This window comes from Phaseolus vulgaris, chromosome 7 (assembly GCF_051622355.1).
Source record: "Phaseolus vulgaris cultivar YP4 chromosome 7, ASM5162235v1, whole genome shotgun sequence".
Classification (NCBI taxonomy): domain Eukaryota; kingdom Viridiplantae; phylum Streptophyta; class Magnoliopsida; order Fabales; family Fabaceae; genus Phaseolus; species Phaseolus vulgaris.
The window spans coordinates 46098877-46123602 of NC_143504.1; positions in this window are offsets into that span (position 1 = coordinate 46098877).

Consider the following 24726-nt stretch of genomic DNA (forward strand, 5'->3'; position numbering starts at 1 on the left):
CTGGTCTTTCATTGGCCAAGGACATGGAGGAGCGCAAGGTTATATTCTGAAGTGACTCACAACTGACGGTTAGCCAGGTCCGGGGAGAATGCTAAGTTAAAGATCCCCTTATTTTGAAATATTTTCACTGGGTATTAGCTTTCATGGCTTAATTTGAAGGAATAGAAATCCAACATATTCGAAGAGAGGAAAACACCCGTGCAAACGTGTTGTCTAAGCTTGTCAGCGAAGGAAACAAAAAGGGACTCGACACAGTTATACAACAAATACTCCTCGGACCTACAGTGGTGATAAAGGAATGCCTAAACACGGACACAATGCCTCAAGATTGGTTGTGCGCTATAAAGAGAGCGATACAAGACCGAGATGCTGGAAAGGACATATCTGATTCGTGTTTGAGATGAAAGGTATCCAAATTTATGTTAATTGGGCAAGACTTATGTTAGAATGTATGACTTTAAACTAGAGGGGGTGAATGGTTTAAAGAGGGTTTTCACAATCTTTTTAGTCTAGAATGAAATTCTTTCGAGAAAAACTTGATTCAGAATTCAGTTTGCCAAAACACAAAGCAATTTAGCACAGCACTAGAAAAACAATCGGTTGTTTCTTAGAAACAATCGGTTGTTTATACCAGTTAACAAATATAAACTAAAATTAAAGAGTTTAAGGGATAAAGAGATTGCACACACAGGTTTATACTGGTTCACTCTTAAACCAAGAGCTACATCTAGTCTTCCCAGAAACCACTGGGGAATCCACTAAGTAACCAAACCTAGATTACTTACAACACCAACAAAGAAGTGACATTGATCCCCTCAAGACACACACTTCCTTTGGCTCAGCACAAACACTACCAAGAATGTTGATCTTGACAACCTCAAGAGCACACAACACTTCTTGGCTTCACACACAGAGTTTACACAAAGTACAAAAGGATTACACTTGTTACAGAATGATCTGAAATCAATACAAATGAAAATCCTATTCCACTCTCTCTTGATCAAAGCAATCTTCAAACTCTTGAAAAGCAAAATCAGTGAAAAACTCAAATATGTTTTTCTATGATTAAATCTTAGTTTTTTTTTGTTACATAATCTGAACAAACTATTTATTGCTTTCAAAGACTGGTAAAAGCATTTAAAATTGGAGCGCATTCAGTTATAAAATCATTTAAAGCTCAGTCAAAGCACAAAACAGTTTTCTGTTATGGTTCCAAAACAAACAATCGGTTGAATTCTCGAATCAATCGGTTGTTTTGGTTTGACAGCAAGTCAACCACTAAAAACAGTTTTCAACCTTTCTCAAAACACCTAAGTATAAAACAATCAGTTGTTTCGACAAAATAACAGGTTGTTTTTCACTTAGTTTGAAAAACACTTTTAATTAAAAAGGTTTGAGAATACTTAAGTTTTGGATTCAATCAAGAGTGGATTTACAGAGATAATCTACCCCAAATCCTATTCTAAAACACCTCAGCAACAACAAGCTCATCCAGCCTTCCATCAAAACTCAAAGGATTTGGATTCTTCAAAGCTTGAACACACTTGATTCAACAACTTATTCAAGCAAGGATTCTCAACACCTTTACTCATGCTTGGGAAAGACGGAAGTTGAATACATGATGAATGAGTTACATAACGACATATGCAGAGCCCACTCTGGAGGGAGAAGTATGGCAAGAAGAGTTATTAGAGTCGTACATTATTGGCCGAAACTCCAAGCCGACTGAGCAAAATTTAGCAAAACATGTAAAAACTGCCCGTGAAACGGGCCATTCATCTGCTTGTTGGCGACACAACTCCAAAGCATCAGTTCCCCTTGGCCATTTGCGGTATATGGTATGGACATCATTGGTCCTTTTCCCCCAGCATCTAGACAAAGAAAGTTCCTCTTAGTGGTTGTAGATTATTTCACTAAATGGATTGAAGCTGAGCCCCTGACTCGAATCACGGCCACCCAAGTTCAACAATTTGTCATATGTCGGTTCGGTGTAACGCATACGATTATCACGGACAACGCAAGGCAATTTACGGATAAAAAATTGGAAAATTATATTGAAGAATTAACCATCAAACATAAAGTTACGTCAGTAGAATGATGACTTTTTACGGCAAGTGCACCGCGTTTGTCAAAAGTAATAATTGTCCCTAAGGACGGATATCGATCCCACAAGGAACAGTGAATTATCAAGTACAATAATCGCTAAATATAAAAACAGAACAATTAACAGAGTTTTGAATTAATTGTGTTGGCACTGATCAATAAGAAAACAAACAAAAAATTAGTTGTTTCAATTGGAAAAATAAGGATTAGTTTCATCTCTCTCACTCTCAAGTATTTTGATTAGCATGTCAATATTAAGTTCTTTGATTGAAATTGATGCCCGTATAAAAATCATTTATATCGATTCCTCGCATATAAAATCCTTAAGAATGTCCCCTAACTATCGATCCCTCGCATAATTATAAGAATAACTTAGAACGAAGCTCAGACGTTTAATAGCAATTAACATTTCAAGTCTATTCCTAGCACTCAAATATGTTAAGTATTGTTGTTTAGGTCCGAACCCTAAAAATACCTCCCGGTCAGATTTAAGATTCTCAATTTGTCACGGAAAATTAAAAGTAAAACAACAATACCAATAATCAATCAAGAACTGAATATTAATATATAAAATATCACCTCAATACATAAGAGTTTGAGCAGATTACTCCCAATCCCAAAGGGTAGAATTAGCCATGCATACTTCCATCACCTTCCATTCTCCCAATTGGGTTACAATTCACTCTATGGTGTTTTCCTCTCAATCTGGCACCCTAAGGTTGAGCCTCTAGCCCTCTATTTATCCTAGTTTTCTAGGGTTAGGTTGTTTATTGTGTCGCGCTAATGGGCTAAATGATAAAACATAAAAAAGACCCAATTTTTCTTTGCATCTTTTCCATTCTGGGACCTTCTATCTTTATCTTTTTAGCTCAAATCATTCATCTTTAATCCAAATCTCCAATCTTCCTTAGAAATCTGCAATTAACACCAAATTTGGGAATAAAATACTCTTATTCAAATAAAGATCATAAAAAATGTAAAAAGGTATAAATTCATAAATTAGGGATTATTTTATATGTAAATTAGCAATAAATCTTCATAAGTGCCTATATTTTAATATGAAATATTACTGAAATTAGACACTTATCATAGAACACCCCCAAACAAATGGGCAAGCCGAAGCCGTCAACAAGGTTGTCCTGACTGAGTTGAGAAAGAGATTGGGGGTCGCCAAAGGCCGTTGGGCCGAAGAGTCTGTAGAGAAGAAGCATACTTGATGTGACTTGATTTTAAGTTTGCACATTTTATAGGTTGCACTTTGTTTATGGTTTTTTATTTTTGAGCAGAATATGGCAAGAAACCTAAAGAAGATTCTCATTGGACACGAACATAACCAAATAGTTAAGTAAGTGTGAAGGTTCACTTCTAGAGGGCAAAGAGAAAACACAACTATATGGTGATGATAATTAAGAGGTGAAGAATTAAAGTATATAATGGAAAGCAACAAGATGTAAAAACCAAAAAGGAAAAGAAGAACACAATAATACAAGAGGAATGGAAATGGCACAAGGAAGGAAGAGATGAAGAGATAGAAGAAGCTTATGGATTAGGTTTCATCTCTCTCAGTCTCATGTATTTTGATTAACATGTCAATATTAAGTTCTTTGATTGAAATTGATGCCCGTAGAAAATTCATTTATATCGATCTCTCGCATATAAAATTCATAAGAATGTTTCATAAATATCGATTTCTCGCATACTTATAAAAACAACTTAGAAATCACAATCAGATGTTAATGGCAATTAACATTTCAAGTCTATATTTAGCACTCAAATATGTTAAATATTGATGTTTAGACCCGAACCCTAAAAATACCTCTCGGTCATATTTAAGATTCTCAATTTGTCACGGAAAGTTAAAAGTAAAACAACAACAATACCAATAATCAATCAAGAATTGAATATTAATATATAAGATATCACCTCAATACATAAGAGTTTGAGTAGATTACTCCTAATCCCAAATGGTAGAATTAGCCACGCATACTTTTAACACCTTCCATTCTCCCAATTGGGTTACAATTCACTCTATGGTATTTTCCTCTCAATTTGGCACCCTAGGGTTGAGCCTCTAACCCCCTATTTATCCTAATTTTCTAGGGTAAGGTCGTTTCCTGTGTCGCGCTAATGAGCTCAGTGAAAAAACATAAAAAAGACCCAATCTTTCATTGCATCCTTTTCCATTCTTGGACCTTCTAGCTTTCTCTTTTCAGCTCAAATTATTCTCCTATACTCCAAATCTTCAATCCTCCCTAAAAATCTGCAATTAACACCAAATTTGGGAATAAAATGCTCTTATTGAAATAAAGATCATAAAAAGTATAAAAAGGTATAAATTCATAAATTAAGGATTATTTTATATGTAAGTTAACAATAAATCCTTATAGGTGCTTATATTTTAATATGAAATATTATTGAAATTAGACACTTATCTGTAGGTCAAAGAAACCTTAAACCTAGGTGCACATGTCATGAAATGTGGGCTTGACACAAACCCAATTTACTATGCACACCCTACTTAAATTACTAAGCACACCCTACTCTAGCTTATTCTTCTATGGACCCCCAAAGTGAGCCCAATTTATTTATATAAACTTCTCTTTTAAAAAGACCAAAAGAAAGAACATATAATGCTCTGGTCTATGTCAAGTTCTTCTTCTGTTGAGGTCCTTCTGAAATTTGGTGGGGCCTTGTCTTGGATGTTGAGATGACTGACTTAATTGTGAAGTGTCTGTTTTGTCCTTAGTCATCTGTTTGTCGAGATGGTTTGTATCATGCCCCTCAAGTTGGAAAGAATTCGACCTCGAATTCAGAACTCTTGCAAATAACATAGTTAGTTTGTTCACTTGATTTATATATGTGGGTTGTGAAGCAAACTTATTTTCATTGAATTTTAGGAGTTTGAGTTGCGTGGTTCTAGTTACATGTAATGTTTGTGGAGAATGTGTAGGATCAAAGGAAATTTAGTGTGAAAAGCTTCTTATAAGGTGTAAACCTTTAGAAATATTTTGAAAAATATTCCCACATTTCTCTAACAAATATTGCAAGTAATTAGAGCTATGAATAGATAAACAAGAGAAGGAAGGAGAGTACCTAAGTGAGCCGACAATATTTATTTTTGGATGGATCAACATTATTACGGTTTTGACCACGTTTGGTGGGGTGATGAGCCCTGTTTTATTATTTTCGTCATCTTTTTCAGATTTTTTTTTTTTTGTTTCATTTTTATTTGGTCTTTATTTACCTCTGTTGGAGATAGAGGTTTCAATATGATCTTATGGCCTTGGAAGTGAAAAGAAATCTTGTTAGTTAAACCATCATATAAAGTTTTCCTATCATATTGCTATGGCCTCCCTAAGAGAATATGGGTTGCTTCCATGGGCACAACATCACATAACACCTCTTATTTATATTTGCCAATTGAAAAAGATATGAGGACTTGTTCATGAACAATTATTTCACCTTCTTCACTTAGCCATTGCAATTTGTATGGTTGTGTATGAGAAATGATGGTAATCCAAGTTTCTCTGCCACTCTTGTACTTGCCACATTTGTACAACTACCCCCATCAATTATCAAGGAAGGTATGGAAAATATTTTCTCTTTGACTATCATCAAAAGGTTTTCGAAGTTGCCGTAACATGCGTCTTACTACTAACAAATCACCTTCACATGGTATTTCACACTCGTCCTCACTTATTGTGTCCTTAATCATCTGTTTGTCGAGATGCTTCATATCAAGACTCGACTAGCTCAACTTTGAGCCCTTCAATATCTGCTCCCTCCCTTTCTTTCAGAACTGAGCCTATATGCTTTCCGAGCACAAGAGCACTAGCGCTCAACTCAAGGAATGAGCTAGCTAATTCAGAAGGGGAGGCCGACATGAAGAATTCTTTCTCGGACGAACTGAGAGGAACAAAAACCTTTTCGCTCAGATACTTGTCGCGGTTGAGAAAGTCCTTAGCAGAGCTCGAACCAATGTCGATATGAGCCCTTTTGTTATACTTGTTGGAGAATGACCTATTGGAGTGACGACATGAAGACTTCTTATGCTCTCTCCCCCTAGGAGACTTCTTTGAACTTGGATTTTTTAAGGGAAAAGTCTCTTCTTCTGGGACGGTCCCTAACGGTGCTACCACCTCGGCCTGATCTTCTGGAGCTTTCCCAGTAGCCGCCCGCCTTTGCTTCAATAGCTCTTTGAAGAAGAGCTTGTCGTCTTTGGTGTATAATTGCTTCAAGAAGCACAAGTAAAAAAAAGCATAAAAAAAATATGAAAGCACGTAAAGATAAACAAAGACATACGCTTAGCGTCACGAAGCCGGGAGGGCGATATGAAAACCGTAGCAGCAGGCAAGTAGGGATTTTGCGGGGGAATTTGTCTAAAACTGACAAGGACTCCAGGTCCTCCCAGGTCTTTGAAAACCTAGGCCACACGCGAAAACGCGCAGGATCGCGAGTCTAGTAGAAGGAAAAACGTGGAGTATCGCCATCATAAAAAAAATTTACGACCCTCCTCCCCGACCACGACCTTGAAAAAGGTCCCTTTGAAATTCTTATAAAAAGTAAATGGAGTTAAAAAGCACGACCTTGGTTGGCTAATTAGAGACAACCACCCTACTCGGCTACCCGACCTCGTACTGTACATTTGCAAAAAGACCTAGGGAGTTGGCTTTAAATTGAGACATAGACATAGAAGTCGAAAGGCCTAAATGTATATCCAACTATTCGGATGGAGTTGTGAGGGGACCACATTCAATGAACATAACACATCAATAGTAAAGGCTTCAAAGGGAAAATGGACGTGGACGTTGGTTATTAAAGAAGAATAAAAGAAAAAATATTCATGGGAGGAGTCGGGACCTAGACATACGACATCGGACGACGAACACCTTCGGAGAGAAGCAACCCCATCCGGTTACTCCAGGTCCAACATATTTATGCTCTCGTTAAAAGATTTTAAGGACGCAATGGTACAAAATCGAAAGGAATGCTCCCACACACTCGAGTCTAACCAGTCATAACTGATAACTCGACTAGGTGAGAGATCCAACTCAGCAGCACCTTGAACGGGGTTAACCGAAAGATGAATGTCCTCGGCCACCCCTCCCGCACTAGCTTTACCGCTAATGCGGGAAGACTCAGAAGAACTTGCTGAACTTTCTAAAACCGTCTCTGAAAGATGGACAACGTCACGTGGAAGCATGCTTTCGATAACTTTAGAAAGCTTGAAGGTTGAATTATCAGATAAGGAAGAAGACATGGTTACCTCAACTTTTTGAACTCAGTGGTGTGTCAGAGAGAAAGAGTGATGAGGAGAAAAGATGAGGAAATGAGGGGACCACTAGAGCTATTTATAGGCTTGGGAATCACATTGGAATGTGAACCGACGAACGAATCTAAGCCATTGAATCTAAACAAAGGAATGGCCTAGATTACACGACTATTCATGAGCTGACAGGACACGTCAGACACACGTCAAATCATGCGCAAAGCCTAAGACCTTTTCGTCTTACGACCAAATGGTGGGAGCAAGCAATTCAGACTTTTCGCTTCTTAACAAAAGGTTAAGCCTGAGGGGCATGTGTCCTACCAAAAGCCGAATGACCGAGTTGTCAATAATGTACTCGGCTACCCGACTTCTCGATCAAGAGTACATAATAAACATTCATAGGTTAGTTAAAGCTAAATACGGATTAAGGACAATAAAGCATGATTAAAGAACTATTGGGTCTACGCTAATCTTCATAAAACATAAAATCCAATAGAAAAATATTAATAAAGGTAGGCCCCATAGTAAAAGGTAATGAGTATTCTAGCTCTAAACCTAAATAAACACGTCAACACCTCAACTGACTTGAGTGTTGAAGTGTATTTGCAGGTACTCCACCTCTCGGACTTGGCAAACAAATAGCGGATAGGAGATATTCAGTCTTTTATATTATATATATATATATATATAAATTTGTATTATAAATAGACTAATTCTTAACGCTTTAATGAATTTAAAAATAAATTTTGGATCACTAATCCAGAAGTTACAAAGTCATTTCAATTAATTTCAAATTGTGTAATACGAAGAATAACTGAATTATACAATTCAAAACATAAAAAAAAAAAAAAAACCTCCATAACCAAACTTCCAAATATTTTAATTTTTTTATAAAATGATGGTTTTGAAATTATAAAACTTATAGAGTGTCACTAAGAACCTATGGTTAGGAAGAAGTACTCGAAACGAAGCTCGCTGGTAGAAACTACCAAAGACACATTTAAGCACTTGAATAAGTAGAAACTAATAAGGGGTTTAGTAATAAATGATTAAAAAGATATTTAATTAAGTTTTAAATTTCTTGAAAATATAATTATTTTTTTATAAAAAAAATTGTTATACTGAAAATGTTTAATTTATGCTAAATATTATGTTATTTGATTTTTTTTCAAGTAAATGATGTGATGTTTTTCTATTTTCTTCATCTTCCATTCATTCATGCATCAATTGTTTATTTTCTATTTAATTACTATTAATTTATCGGTCAAATCATTTCTTCATCTTTCAATAATGAATTGACCAACAAATGAAAAGAAGGAAAATAAATAAATAAATAATAATTACGTCATCCTATTATAAATCAGATGTGAGTATAGTTAGATAAATCCTAAAAATAAAAAATATTTTAAATATTCAATAAAATAAAATTAAAAATATTTAAATTTATAATATATTTAAAATTTAATAAAATAATTTTTTTATTAGAATTACATTTAGTTCAATTAAGAAAAAGTAAAGGATACTTGCACCAAAAATTCAGCTAGCTAGTTACAGCACCAAATAAGCTGGTTCCTAAGTATATCCAAACAAGGCTTGTTTGTTTCCGGAAGTAGAATTTTTGCAAGAAAAAATGAGAAAATTAAGAAATAAAATACTATTAAAATTTAGAAATCAATATAAAAAGGTTTCATTCTTCTTTCTTTTAAATATATAAATATTTGTGAGGAAAGTAGACTAAAAATATATTATATATATTTTATAATTATTAAAAATTAACATAATATCATTAAAATTATCCTTATTTTTATTTATATCAAATATTTAATAATATTATTAATAAAAAATATAGTTATTTATATAATAATATTGTTATTATTAATTATAAAAAATAAATATATAAATTAATTATTTTATTATTATTTAAATATTTTTATTGATAACGATAAGTTTGTAAATTTATATTTTACACCTTTTCAAAAAAATAAAAATTTCTACACTATTATTCTATCTCTCACGAACTTCAATAAATTTTTTTCAAAAAATTTACTAATCCAAACAACTCACTTTTTTATCAAATTCCTCTAAATTCACTCTGTCAATTATCCTTCCAAAATCCAAACAATCTTAATCATCAATACCATCAAATATCCTGCCACATAGTAAATGCATTACATTTAAGCTCAAACCATCCATCTCTGCCATATTTATTAAGCAGTTGTTATATTATATTTTTTTTCATGGATTTATACGTAGTATATTTACATTACCATGTAAGTCGTACATATTAATTCAATTCGATTAATCTAGTTTTTAACTTAGTTAAATTAAATTTTGATGGATTAAGTCTGTTTTTATAATAACTTAATTTTATTATAATTGAGTTGGATGGAATCGTATTAAATTAAAAAATATTATTTTTTAACCTTTTAAAAAAGTACATCAAAATCAATGTTTTTTAAAATTGTCTTGAAGTAGCAACACGTAAAGAATAGCTTTCCAAATACTGAGACATTAGAAGCACTCATGATAGATTGATTTTACAACTCACTGAACGTAAAACCAAAAAGTTAGCCTTGAGATATTTATTCATGATAGAAAAATATTTCCAAAATTACTAAACAAATAATTTTTTTTATTATATATTTATTATATAGTTGAATTTATTGAATTTGAAACTTATAATTGGTTAACCAATCAATTTTAATTTAGTATAATTGGCTTACCCTTACCCTCCCAATTTTTGTTTAAGTTTTTGAGCATTTTTTAATATTTTTATTAAACATTCCTTTGTTTAACCTTATGAAATTTTTTAGCCTCCACTTTTTAAGATAAAAATATAAAAAGTAAATTACTATGCGGTCAATTATGAGATAAATAAGTTTCTGGTTCATGTATTTTATTTTTATATAAAATTGGTTTTCATTTTTAATTCAAATTTTAGATTTTAATGTGTAATTGTAGTAATGTGATAAATAAATTTTCAGTTATACCAAGATGTTAAGATATTTTATATTGAATTATTTATTACGTAAAATAAAATATTAATAATGAGTAATTTCAATAATTTTCTTGCTATAAATACTCATGTTATAAAATTTATATTAAAAAAAATCAATATCACATTACAAAACATATTTAACCTTATTTAATTTTGATGATTGTTTCGATGCATGTAATAGGAAAAGTGAACACTACAAGAAAATCATGAAATAGAAATTAACTTTTAGATATCAAAATAATTAGTTGTAATAGTAATTAAATTAGAGACCATCTCAGAAATTAAAGAAAAATTTGGTTTCTAGATTAGTTTCTATTATTGTTAAATAGTTTATAAATTGGTATCTAATTAGCAAACAAGGTTTTAACTACCAATTATTTAGTTTCTAAATTTGGTCTCTAAAACCTTGGTTGCTAATTAGATTCCAATTTAAAAACTATTTAACAATAATAAAAATTAATTTAGAAATCAATTTTTTTTTAAATGATCTTTAATATAATTATTATTGTAACTAATTATTTTGGTCTCTAAAAATTAATTATGATTTTCTTTTGTAGTGGAAGAAGAAAAATTCAAAGAAAAATATTTTTGAAATATAAAGAGTCCGAAAGTAATGGTTGTGAGAGGTGAGTGTTATTTGTTGAAGCTAAGTGCTAACCTCAAGTGATGTAGAATAATTAATAATTAGCAATTAGATGTACCGATTTACAGTAACACCTTCCCTAGGTACCATCACTTGCTTCCCTTCATTATCTTAAAAACTCCATTCACACTAATAACTTCTAAGGTTCTGTGTATGCACATAAGCTAAACACGTGGTGGAATGGGAGGTTGCTACGACCCAAATGCAATACCTATTCAAGTATTCAACAATCATATTTATTACAATCACTTCTCTCATTCTTACTTTCTCAATTTTACAAATTTCCTTCTCTATTTTTTTTTAATTTTATAACGTGGGTCAACTATAATAAATCAATAATAGAGGGGATGAGTAGGTTCATTGAAGTGACTTTTTTTTATATTTTAAGTTTCATTACGATTAAACAATTCTAAAGGTGACTTTTTATAGTTTACACTTTGGTTTGCTTCATATAGACTTTTCTCGAATTTTAGCCTCTTTCTTTTTTTAATTTACACGTGCAAGTCAATTATTAGTTGCGTGTCAAATAAGCACTAAAAATTATAAGGTTACATGTAATGTGACTTGTTTAATGTAACATTATGTGGTGAGTTTTTGAGAAAAAGAGAAGATAAAATAAAATTTGAAAAAAAAGAAAAATTTTCACGTTGGGATAATGAGAGAAAGATCAGTGTTATGACTTTTACAATATGATGTAAAAAGTACACTTAAATTTGAAGAATATCTAACTAAATGTTACTTTCATTCTTAAAATTATATTCATAAAATTTCAAAGTTTTTTTGTCATATTTTTATTAGCAAGAAGGGGGACACACAAACACACATATAAAAGGAATATTGATCCATACACATATAAACAGATAGTGTTATAACATATTTACAAGCTAAATATATAAATAACTAATAACCTAAAATGTTTTTTTCCTAAAAATAATTAGAAAATTAAGTATTTAACTCCAAGCATCCCACCCTTATTGTACACAAACTTGCTGATGTACAACAAAAAGCATGAATAATTTTAGCACATATTCTCTCACTTTTGTTTAAAGAAGCTAAGAGAGCTATCCCACTAAATGAAAGGTGGGTAGTTGGAGGAATCTACCCTAGTAAGTCATATCCAACATAAAATATTATATATTGAGTATTTTCATTGAATACTTCACCTTGGAAGACACACCAATTTTGCTGCCTCCACAAAGTCCATGATATAGCAAACCATAAAATTTTCCATTATGTTATCTTCAACACCTTTTGTCTAGAGAAGTGTTGACATAAATGCATTTTTAAATCACATGGAAGAGCATAGAAAAATCAACCCACTTATAATAGGTTTGGCATATATTGTGGGCTGTAGGACAAGAGAAAATAACATGGCTTGCTCATAAAAATGGCATATAATTTACTTTGGTGCTTGGACAATGTCCCTCTACATAAGTTGTCTTTGTTAGGTAACCTTGAACATAATAAGACCATGTTGTGTTCAATTTTGTTTCTTGGGATGTGTTTATATGCAAAGTTTACATAATAGAGTCCTTCCCTTCCTCCCCAATTCAAAAAATCCTCCTCCCCTTTTTGTGATTCCTTGTTTTATCAATTAAGCAAATTTTGCAATAATTTTTGTTCCCATTGCAACAATTCTCTTGTCCAAGAGAATCTCTAAAGCCATGTATTTACTTCTTGTTCTTAGAAAAATTAAGGGAAAGGAAATTCTACAAACTTTCTTTATAAATCCTAAACCCTAAAACTTAATAGATAATTGGTCTATTGGTACAACATTTCAATTTTGTTTCAAATTTAGTTTCTTATTCCCTACCCTCCTCTTATGTATCAATCTATATTATATGTTGTTTGCATATTACTATATCATGTTAAAGTTTAGTTTGCTCCTCATTACCTACCCTTTTATGTATCAATCTATTAAACCACTTCTCATGAATTTGTTAATCTGTACATTTTTTAACATCCCTCCACTAAGATTTATTCTTATATTCTTCCTCTCCAATAAGGTTTTCCCCATGTCCATATTTTGATACTCACTCTAAAAAATCCTTCTCTACCTTCCCAAAAGTATTTCAGTCAAGATTATGATGTCCTTAATTCCTGAGTCCCAAAACTCATTTGAATAACACATTTTTTCTCTAAGTCCCAAAACTCTTTTGAATAACAAACTTTTTTTTCCAACTAACCGATGCATATTACTTTGACCTTCTTTTCCACCTCATAACAAATTATTTTGTATAGAAATCAACTTCTTAGTCACAATCTTTTGGGATGTATAGAATGAAAGATGGAATAAAGGGATAACAACACTAAGATTAATTAAATCAACTAAGTCTAACATGCTTGCCAGTGATATAAATAATAAATTTATGTTTTCAAGGGGTTATTTCATGGATGAAATAGATCAAAGTTTGATAGGTAGTGATAATTGTTAAATTTATTACCATTTTTATAATTCTATTATAATATTAATATATTCAATCATGATTTTTGGTAGAGTGATTTATACCAAAAGTTATCGCTGTAGTATGATATGGTTGATTTAGTTTACTCGGTCTCTCTTACTCAACAATTAATACAATACATAATAACAATACTTTTTTGCATCAATAATTATTTCACTGAGAATTAAGCTCGTAACCTGATTTTAATATAAATTATCAAATCAAATATTTACAATTAGGTTAAAAATTATGTAATAGATTTTAATATAAAAATGTTAATGTGATGATGTGTACGTTATATGGTCAATGTTTTAGAGCATACACTTTTGGTTCTTGTATTGGGGATTAACGTTATCTCTAGGGTGTAACTTGTTTGGCTAAAGCGATGACACAAATTCAACAAGTCATGGTTAGAAGGTTCAAGAGATAATGTTATTATTTTATAATTATTATACTTGTAAAATATTCTACAAGTATTCACATTACCAATAAATTTAGTAATTTTGTTAACTAATTTTTCAATGACTCACAGTTCACAAATAGGATCAGGTTTATTTAAATTTAGCTAACACATTTGGCCAGTGGACCAGTGGATCAGTGTGTGAACTTTAGTACAACTTGATTTTTTCTTAAAATACCACTAGCACAGAAGTATCTTGGAATTTAGAGTTTCATTATGGTTTTATTTCTAAAATATATATAAAAATTATGAAAAGAAAAATATAAATTATCTTTATCTTAACTCTTAAATTATCGACTTCTGAACTATATAAGAATATCGGTAATAATCTAAATATAAAGAAAAAAATGGTGATAATTTACTGTACAATTGTATTGTACCAACTGTCAGAACCATGCCGAAGAAATATAAAATTGAAAGAAAAATAAAAAAGCAGAATGTGAAACAAATGATATTTGTGAACGTGTGGGCCTTCTTAACCAAAAAAATCTTCAACCACTTTACAGCGTTACCATAAATCAAATTAAGAAAATATAAAAATAGCAAAAGGTATCTTCGTTGGAAAGGGTCGTGTACTCATGTCAATAATCTTTATAGAAAAAAAGTATATATTTTGACGAATAAGGAAAAAACTTGTAATTATTCTTCATAAATAAGTTTGCCATGCTTGTTGAAGATGAACGAAGAGTTTAGGTTCCTTTAATAGAAATTGAGACTTAACTTCTATGTACAAAAGATAAGAGGTTTATTCCTTGAAATTATTCCACTTCAATATAATTTTTTTTATGAAAGATTAAAAAAACACCGTGAAGTCAATTAATAAACATTTTACCTGTTCGTTGGGTATACAATTGTTGACGTGTCGGTTGTCCTTAAGTTTCTTCAAGCTTTCTCTCTTTGTTGTAGGTGCTCCGTCGGTTAAGGGTACTTGCGATTGTACTCTGACGCTCAAGTCAACACTATGATTTAAGTATGTTCTCCTAGAATATGAAAAACGTACCTCATTTTCTCACCAAGAGTTTTATTTATAATGTTGACTCATGGAATTTTATGTGTGTGGGTTGGATAGTTAGTTAACAACTAACATGCATAGTGGTTCCCTGATATCATGGAAGTGTACCTTTCGGTTTTACCAGTTTCTATCGATATATTGTGATATTCCCCTGATATTTCGGAGTGTGCATTTGATCCATTCAACATTACTTGTAACTGTTTATTTACTACGTTGTAAATGATATTTGTAACTGATTTATTACCTTGGATGTCGGTTGTTCGATCGTTCGGCCCCGACCGATACACTCTTGCCCCCCAGGCTCGAAGAGATTCATTTATGAAGAGTCGTGTAGGATGGTTGGGGTTCTCGAGGTGATGCATGACTGCTGGCAACATTCAATGTGTGGCAAAGATGTGACATTTGGCAATGCCACCGTTTCAAGATGCACTGTTTCATTAGATGCATTCAATGGTGGGGATTTCGTGTCGTTTTGGATGCCGAGTAGTGGTGACCATTGGATCACGTTAGATCGAATGGTGTTGGATGAAGTGTAGAGGACGCTCTCTCTTACTTGCATGGCTATAAATAGCGCTTCATTAGAACGTGGGAGGGTTTACGCTTTCCTGTTTGCTCCTAGAACTTGTGTCATTTGCTCCAAGTGCCGAGTCCACTACTTTCTTTAAATTGTCAAGTTTTTAGGTCACTAATGTCTTCTTCTGATAACGTTGTTAATATCGAATCATATGTGACGCTTACTACGTCAGGTAGTGCGATAGAGGGTAATGGGTTTGACGACCCAAGTTATAATTGGGTTGATCCATCAGTGTTAAAAATTCCCACTAGGTTGAGGGATTCTGATAGTTTAGACCAAGTTTTGGCTAGAAATTCATTTCTAAAGTCGGACTGTCCGTCAGATGCGATAATGGCTGATATTTATGGTCGATAAAACGCGCCACAAGATTTTTTCTTTGTATATAGTACTTTTTTCACCAATTTGCACGTAACCTTGCCTTTTGACGGTTTTACATTGGAGGTTCTTCGAATCCTCAATGTAGCACCCACTCAATTGCACCAAAACTCGTGGGCGACCCTTCAGGCGTTCTGAGTGTTTTATCACCTTTTTAAACTTCTGCCCACACCTGATGCTTTTTTATATTATTATAATACCCGTCCGAGTACTCCTGTGAGTTGGTTGTCTTTGTCTAGCTGATCGGGCAATATTCGATTTGTTGCTTTTACAACCTCATACAAAAGTTTTAAAGAAAAGTATTTCAAAAATTTTGTGGAGCCGGATGGTCAAGATCTGTTTTATAATGCGGACGGTCGCACCAAATTTCCTTTCCATTGGACGGAGAATCCGACCCAGCTTGGTAATTGGTTGTTGTCATCTATGTCACCATTGGACAAATCAATTTTGGTAGTTTTTGATCAACTTTCCTAGAACCTTCCACCCGAGAGTTAATAGTTTTACATGGGTCATCCAAGAAGTGGGTAGATTTCAATGGTATGTAGATTTTCTACATCTAACGGTGTATTCGTTATGTTGATGTGGGTTAATTTTATATGTACTTTGCAGCTATTATCTTTCGGATGGATCTGGCTCTAAGCAAGTTCATGAGTAATTTGAAGCGATAAGCAACCAAACAGAAGCTCAGAAGCTTTAAGGGGATTCAGAAAGAAAAAGTTATTACCCAAGTTAAAGTTATCCCTGCCACTGCTTCGATTCCACCGGTAGCTAGTCGAAAGAGCGATCGTCCGCCTAAGGTCCAAGCTGGTCCTGAGGCCAGGCAGTCTTCCATCAGGTAGCCTTCCATGCTAAGCCCTTCGATGCAAGTGGCACAGGCGGTACAATTTGACTTGCTCCTGAAAGATGAAGGTGTATTGGCGACCATACCAACTAGAAACTTGATACAAGAATTAGTTGAATTGCAAAGTAGGCTACTGTCGTGGGTAAGACGCTTGGTGAGGAATTAAACAGGACCAGTACAGTACTAGTGCCTAAGTTGAGGGACAAGTTGGGGGAATCGGCTAATTCTTTGAAGGCGGCCTTGGAGGCTGTCGAGGCTTGTAGAGAAAATATGTGAAAGGATGAATTGGTGGCCAAAGAATTACAAGAGGCGTTAAAGGCACATCTTACCAAAGTGGAGGCTGAAAGAGATCAGCTTCTAAAAGAGAAAGTTGACCCCGAGGATAAAGAAAAATCCCTCACTGCCAAGATAGAGAGGTGCCAGGAGTTTATGTTAAGAATAAATGAAAAGAGTTTTTATCAGGGTATCCAGCAGACAGCTTTTTATCATGGCGTGCTAATGGAGGACCTTTGTTATGATTTGAACAAAGATGTAACAGCGAGCTGGTGCCACTTGGTGGGAATGTCATGGATGCTATGGAAGAGGAAGAACCTCAGCGTATCGAGGTGATCAAGCCAGAGCCGCTGGTCGACGAGATAATATAGTGAATTTGAAAACCTGGACCAAGGTTAACAATCTTTATTATCGCATTTTTACTCTTAACTGCATATGAATGACTGAATATCTTTTATTCTTGCTTTTATATATTCGTTATATGGCTTTGTTGAATGACTAGATTTGAGCAAAATACTTGTGTTTAACGTTAATAATCTTTGAGCCAAGCGAGTGGTAAAATTAGTAAGTTATTAACAAATTTTAGACCCTTAGAGCGGTAGAATAATAACCAAGTTATGATCGCATTTCAGACCGACAAACCAGTTAGAATAACCAAGTTATTATTTAATTTCATAATGATAGACCAGTATAGTGACGAATTTATGATTGAATTTCAGACCGACAGACCGGTTAGAATAACCAAGTTATTATGGAATTTCAGACTGATAGACCAATAGAGTAACAAAGTTATGATTGAATTTCAAACCGAAGGATTGGTTAGAATAACTAAGTTATTATTGAATTTCATATTGATAGACCAGTAGAATAGCAAAGTTATGATTGAATTTCAGACCGACGGACCGGTAAAATAATAACTAGTTGAGATGTGTCGTATGGATGCAATGTAAAATAAAGAAAGTGATGTAAGACTGAAGTGTTTCTAAAGTGCCTCGTTAAAACCTTCCCGATCGAAAACCCTCATTAGGGATAAAACGGTCGAGCGAGGAAAGAGTACACTAATAAAGTTTATCAGCTGTAATAGAATTTGAGATACGTGGCATTCCACATTCTCGGTACAGATTTTGCTGATAAATATTCTAAGTAGTAAGCACCTCCTGCTCCTGTGTCGGCAATTCGAAATGGCCCTTCCCAATTGCTGAAGAATTTTCCATCCGTCTTTCGGGCGTCACTGCGCATGCGCCACACTAAATCTCATTGTCGCCCGTAATTTGCACGCTTCCTCCGTTATCTTGCATTGATCTCTAAGTTTGTTGATGAGGTCGAGACCGACCAACAGACTCTCCTTGTTCAAGTCTAAATCCAATGTTTGTCATTGTAAGGAAGGTTCTCCTACTTCGACAAGTATCATGGCTTTTGTACCATAAGTTAGGCTATATGGTGTTTCTTGGGTCGTAGACTGTGGCGTGCAGCACTAGGCCCATAAAACCTCGAGCAGTTCTTCCGTCCAGTTACCTTTTGTTGGACCAAGTCTCTTTTCTAATTCATTGAGGATGATTTTATTGGCCGTTTCTGCCTGATCATTTGTTTGTGGGTGCTCTACTGAGCTCGTAATGTGTTTGATGTCGATTTTTTCGTAGAATTAAGCGAATCCTTGGTCGGTAAACTGTCAGTCGTTGTCGATGATGATAATGTGGGGTAGTCTGAATCAACACACGATATTTTTCCAAACAAAATTTTGGACGTTCCGTGCAGTCCATTTAGTGAAGTAATCTATGGCGACCAGCAAAAAATTGCATTGCCCTTTGCCTAAAGCAAATGGTCCAATGATGTTCATCCCCCACTTCACAAATGGCCACGGGGAGAGAATGTAATGGAGATTCTTGGGTTTTTGTGAGATATGCTACCATATTCTTGGCATTTCACACATTTTCATACAAAGTTGGTGCAGACTCCTTGCATGGTCTACCAGTAATAACCTGTCCATAGTACTTTGGCTGCCATTGTTCATGCTCCGGAATGAGTTCCATAGACCCCTTCGTGTATTTCGCGCATGACATACTTGACCTGCTCAAAAGTAAGGCATTTGAGAAGCGGACGAGTGTACCCTCGTCTGTAGAGCTCTTAATCTATCAGGAGGAATCGAGCAGTCTGTTGCTTCATCATTTTTTCGGAGTGTGCTTCAGATATTCCATCCGTTAGATATTGTTTGATGGGTGTCATCCAGTTGAGTTGGGTATCAGTCGTCATGCATTCTTCGACACCTACACTTGGGTTAGTTAAAGTCACATAAATAACTGACCGATGAGTTCCTTTTTTCCTGGCGGTTGCTAATCGGGAGAGCGCATCGGCTCTAGTATTATTTTCTCGTCCATCATGCTGAATTGATACCTCGTCAAACTTAGTAATTAAATTTCGTATGAAATGAATATATCGTTGCAGTAATGCTTCTCGGACTTCAAATTCTTCGTTCAACTGTCCGACCACCAATCAAAAATCGCTCTTGCACTTCAAGTTCTTCATTTTTAAATCAATGGCCAAGTTAAGACCGATTATGATGACTTCATACTCCACTTGATTGTTTGAGGCTTTGAACTCAAACTTGATGGCTTGCTCGATAAGAGTATTATTTGGTCCTTCTAGAACCACCCTGGCACCGCATGATCGACTATTCGAGGATTCGTCAACATGCAGTGTCCATTGGGAAGTTTTGGTCGTAATGGACTGGGGACTGAGTTCAGCCGCAAAATCGTCGAGAGCCTATGACTTAATTTCTCCTCTGGGTTGATACTGGATGTGAAATTTTGATAATTCGATAGCCCATCCAATCATTCGGTCGGCTAAATCTAGTTTTGCCAAAATTTTGACAATGGGCTAATCAGTCCTTACTATGACTTGATGGTTCTGAAAGTACATGTGCATTCGGCGAGCAGTCATAACCAAATCTAGCACAACTTTCTCAATCATTTGGTATCGGACTTATGCGTCATGGAGAACTCAGCTAACAAAATAAACAGTTCTTTCTTTGGTTCCTACTTCTTGTACCAAAACTGAACTTACTGCATCATTTAAGACAGTCAGGTAAACAATGATGGGTTCTTTGGCGTTTGGTTTGTGTATGACTGGAGGAGATGCCAAAAATTATTTTAACTGGAGAAAAATTTGTTCACAGTTGTCTGTCAATTCAAACCTGGACGCCTTTTTCAACAGTTGTACAATAAGCTTTCTTTTCTCTACAGGTTTTGGCACGAAACAGGAAAGTGTCGTGAGTCGGCCGACCAACCTCTGAATTTCCTTGATGTTGTTAGGGCTTCACATCTCGATGATAGCTCGACACTTTTCGGGGTTGGCTTCTATTCCTCGATGGGTGAGCATAAAACCCAAGAACTTTCATCCCTCTACGCTGAACGCACACTTGTCGGGGTTAAGGCGCATACGGTATCTGCGAAGAGCTTGGAAGACTTCCTTCAGATCCATTATATGTTGTTTGCATGAATCGGATTTGACGATGATGTTCTTCCAATCATATCCTGAAAGACAAAATCCATTAACCGCTAGTAAGTGGCTCCCACACTTTTGAGACCGAAGGGCATGACTTCATAATAAAAGTTGTTGGAGTCGGTCGTAAATGCCTTCTTTTCTTTATCTTGCGGGTGCATTTGAATTTGATTGTTCCCAAAATATGCATCAAGGAAACTGAGAATGCTATGACCAATCGACGAGTCGATCGATGGTTGGTAGGGGATAAGAGTCTTTGGGGCATTGGTATAATCTACACACATCCGCCACTTGCCATTGGATTTTTTTACCATGACTACGTTGGCCAACGATGTGGTATAGTGAGCTCTTTGAATAAAACCTTATTTCACCAATTTGTCGGTTTCTTCTCGGGCGAGCTTACGTCGTCCCTCCCCTAACTTTCATTTATTTTGGGCTATTGGTCGGGCTTCCTTATAAACGAAGAGGCGGTGGGTAATGACATTGGGACTTACTCCAGGCATATCTGCAACAATCCAAGCAAATAAATCAGAGTTTTTAACTAGGGTCGTGCTCATTAACTTCCAACCGTATGGGTTTAGGGACGATCCAACATAAGTTTTATGTTCATCATCTTGAAGGGGTAAGGGTTGTAGGTCTTCACCTGCCTTCATACGGGCAGCGTCAAGCCGAGGATCTAAATCTACTAAGGCAACCATGTGTTCTTCCGGATACCTGTATCGGGAGTGTCTCTCTGATGACCGCCCCCGTCGTCTTGGAGACTTGTTATGTGATGACATCGTGTATAATCGTCTGGTCGATTCAACCTTTAGGCTAGCAACATAACATTCCCTAGTTATCCTTTGGTCTACATGTACTGTCGCAATATCTCCGGTCGTGGAAGGGAATTTCATTGCCAAATGAGGGGTGGAGACTAATGATTTCAGGCGATTAATGGACGAACGTCCGAGCAATATGTTATATGAGGTATTTGCATTGACTAATAGGTACCTGACATTTATGGTTTTACTGAGGTTTCCTTCCTCTCCAAAAGTAGTGAACAAATCGAGATATCCTTTTGTATCAACTCACTCACTTGAGAACCCGACAATCTGCTTCTCATAAGGTTGTGTGTTTGTTTATGGAATTCTCATCTTTTTGAAAGTTTTCCAATAAATAATGTCGACTGAGTTGCCCTGATATACCAATACTTTAGTGATTGTAAATTTGTCTATATCCATGGTGATTACTATAGGGTCGTCTTGTGTTGGGTCTATTGCAGTAAAGTCGTCATCTGTGAATGTTATTGAGGGGATTCTTGGTCACTTTTGAGCAGAAGTGGAGTGGATCGACTGAATAGCTCTAAGATGTTTTTTCCTGGCAGAATTAAAGCAACCACCACATGCAAAGCCTCCTGCTATATAGTTGACTGTTTCATTAAGTGCACTGAGTGACACGAGGTCGGCTATAGTGTTGATAACTTCTCGTATTCTACGTCTGGTACGATTATTCCTATCAGGGCTTTCACTCCTTGGTTGAGCTCTTCTGACTGAGCTCTTCTGACTGAGCTCTCGCTTCGTTTTTGTCATGTCGGACGGTGATGATTGTCGCAGCTTCGAGTATCTCTTCTTCCGAGGTGTTCACGGTCTTTGGAAGATTGATTAATATCTCGTTGTGGCGATCGGGAAGTAGTGATGGTTGTCTTAACGAACTTGCGAAGATGGTCGGCTTGGATAAGTTCCTCTATTTTATCTTTCAATGCTTGCCAGCTTTCGGTTGTGTGGCCATAACTGCGATGATATTGACAATGTTTTGAAGTATCGACATTGCGTGGAGTCTGTGCTTGCTTAAGTGTGGGAATTAATTCGGTCTGTAAAGCTTCATCCAAGACTCTTCCTCTTGGCATCGTCAAAGGTGTGTAGTTGTGAAAGCGAGAGCCTCGGTTCTGTCTATATCAGTCGATTCCCACCACTAAGGGTTAGTTGCTTTTATTTTTTTCTTTATCTTTTTCCTTTTTGGAGGCCTCAGCTTGTGCATTCCTGTGATAGTCAATGTGTTCCTCTATCTGCATGAATTTAGTGGCTCGTGTCCTTAATTCTTCCATGTTTTGTGTCGGTCTCTTAATAAGACTCTCAGTGAAACGTCTTGGATGTATGGCCGAGACTAAGTAGTGCATTGCTATTTCTGGGTTCAAGTTTCTAATTCCCATACAGACTTTGTTGAATATGTCCATGAAGGTTCTCAAAGATTCTCCTTTTTCTTACTTCAAATTTAGGAGAAACATAGATGAAGTGTGGTGAGGTCGGCTTGTCGCATATTGTGTGGTGAATTTCGTTGTCAGAACTTTGAAGTTTTTAACAGAATTTGAAGGAAGTCCAGTGAACCATCCTAACGGACCCTCCTGAAGGGAGGTGGGGAAAAGTTTACACCACACTGCTTTGTTGGTTGTATACAAGGTCATTTGGGTTTTGAAAATATTCAAGTGTTCGTCCGGATCAGTAGAAACATCATAAAGTTTGATAGTTAGACCTCTCCATTTATCGGGGAGTGGCACGACAATTATTTCGTTTTTGAAAGGATGGCCTTTCTGGTCTTCTTCATCATTGAGAGCAACATCATTTTTGGAACTTTGGTGGGTCTGATGTGTTTGGAGGGTTTGAGGAGTCTGATAGGTTTGAGGGGTTGGTGGTAATGTTCTGGATTGATGAGTGTGTGGTGGTAACGGTGTACGAGAGTGTTCCTCTTGTTCGGGTCCTTTAAGTCGCTGTAGTCGTTTTTTGTTTTGTACCTTTAGAAGAGATACATCTTCCGCTTGCCATCTCCAGTCTTCTTCTTGTCTACGCCGATCCTCTTCATGACGTAGCTGATCTGCAATTCCCTTTTGTTGTAATTCCTCCATTTATGCTTGGAGGACATGAATCATTGTTGTTTGTTCGTCTGCTATACGGTCACTATTTGCATTGTTTCTTGTTGACACCATCGTTGTTGTTAAGTTTTTTGTTGAAAATTTGAAGATTACCTCAGCCCCACGGTGGGCGCCAATTGTAACTGTACGGGGTGGAGGGGCCTAGGTAATACCTGTCCGTTGGGTACACAATTGTTGACGTGTCGGTTGTCCTTGAGTTTCTTCAAACTTTCTCTCTTTGTTGTAGGTGCTCTGCCGGTCGGAGGTACCTGCGATTACACTCCGACGCTCAAGTCAGCACTATGATTTAAGTGTGTTCTCCTAAAATATAAAAAAGCGTACCTCATTTTCTCACCAAGAGTTCTATTTATAATGTTGGCTCATGGGTTTTTACTTGTATGGGTTGGGCTGGATAGTTAGTTAAGAACTAACATGCATAATGGTTCCCTGATATCAAAGAAGTGTACCTTTCGATTTTATCTGTTTCTATCATTATATTAAAATATTTCCCTGATATTTCGGAGTGTGCATTTGACCATTCAACATTACTTATAACTATTTATTTATTACGTTGTAAATTATTTGCAGTTACCCGGTCGTCCAGTCCGACCTGTACCATTATACTTGTAAAATATTCTACAAGTATTATTATTATAGATTCACATTACTAATAAATTTAGGAATTTTGTTAACTAATTTTTCAATGACTCACAGTTCCCAAATAGGATCACGTTGATTTAAATTTAGCTAACACATTTGGCCATTGGACCAGTGGAACAGTGTTTCAACTTTAATATAAATTAATTTTTTCTTAAAATACCACTAGTACAGAAGTATCTTGGAATTTAAAGTTTCATTATGATTTTATTTTTAAAATATATATAAAAATTATGAAAGGAAAAATAAAGTTTATCTTTATCTTAACTCTTAAATTATCGACTTCTGGACTACATAAGAATATCGGTAATAATCTAAATATAAAGAAAAAACTGGTGATAATTTACTGTACAATTAAATTGTACCAACTGCCAGAACCATGCCGAATAAATATAAAATTGAAAGAAAAAAAAAAGCAGAATGTGAAACAAATGATATTTATGAACGTGTGGGGCTTCTTAACTAAAAAAATCTTCAACCACTTTACAGCGTTACCATAAATAAAATTAAGAAAATATAAAAATAGCAAAAGGTATCTTCGTTGAAAAGGGTCGTGTACTCATGTCAATAACCTTTATAGATAAAAAGTATATATTTTGACGAATAAGGAAAAAGCTTGTAATTATTCTTCATAAATAAGTTTGCCATACTTGTTGAAGATGAACAAAGAGTTTAGGTTCCTTTAATAGAAATTG